This window comes from Rhagoletis zephyria, unplaced genomic scaffold, assembly GCF_001687245.7.
Source record: "Rhagoletis zephyria isolate East Lansing unplaced genomic scaffold, Rhagoletis_zephyria_1.1 Rzeph_scaffold_03398, whole genome shotgun sequence".
NCBI lineage: Eukaryota > Metazoa > Arthropoda > Insecta > Diptera > Tephritidae > Rhagoletis > Rhagoletis zephyria.
Window position 1 is genome coordinate 51,566 of NW_016160481.1, and position 568 is coordinate 52,133.

Consider the following 568-nt stretch of genomic DNA (forward strand, 5'->3'; position numbering starts at 1 on the left):
ATCAACCAGAAAAACAGGAAATACCTGCTCCAAGTGAATTTTTAGACGCCAAATGAATTGAAACATCACGACCGAGTGAGCGAAAGTGTAGTGGTCATGTAATCGTTTCATCATAATTGTGACGATGAAGTAACTATGATTGGACGACCAATGTGCAGAAAGTCTTACACCACCTAGTTTTAGTATACAAGTAAAGCATAAAACGTATTACTGAACAACATACTTGTCATACTGTATTCACATAATTTTGTAGAGCTGATTTCCCTGACAGCTAATGCTTGTTCGATATTAACGTACTAATTTAGTTAATTTGCTAATAAATAATAATAGATTTCGAATCGTTTTCCAGTCGTTCTCAAACCTTATAGGCGGCATACACGATGCGTCTGACTCGCGAGTCATTTGTGTACGTGTTGACTCGCCTACACACAGTTGAATCATTCAGAGTCATGCCGGTGTAACTAACCCATATTTATTTTCACAAATACATCCAAACCGACTCGCGAGTCAGACCCACTGTGTATGCCACCTATTAATGTTTATCGTAAGAAATTCATGTATTTACCTT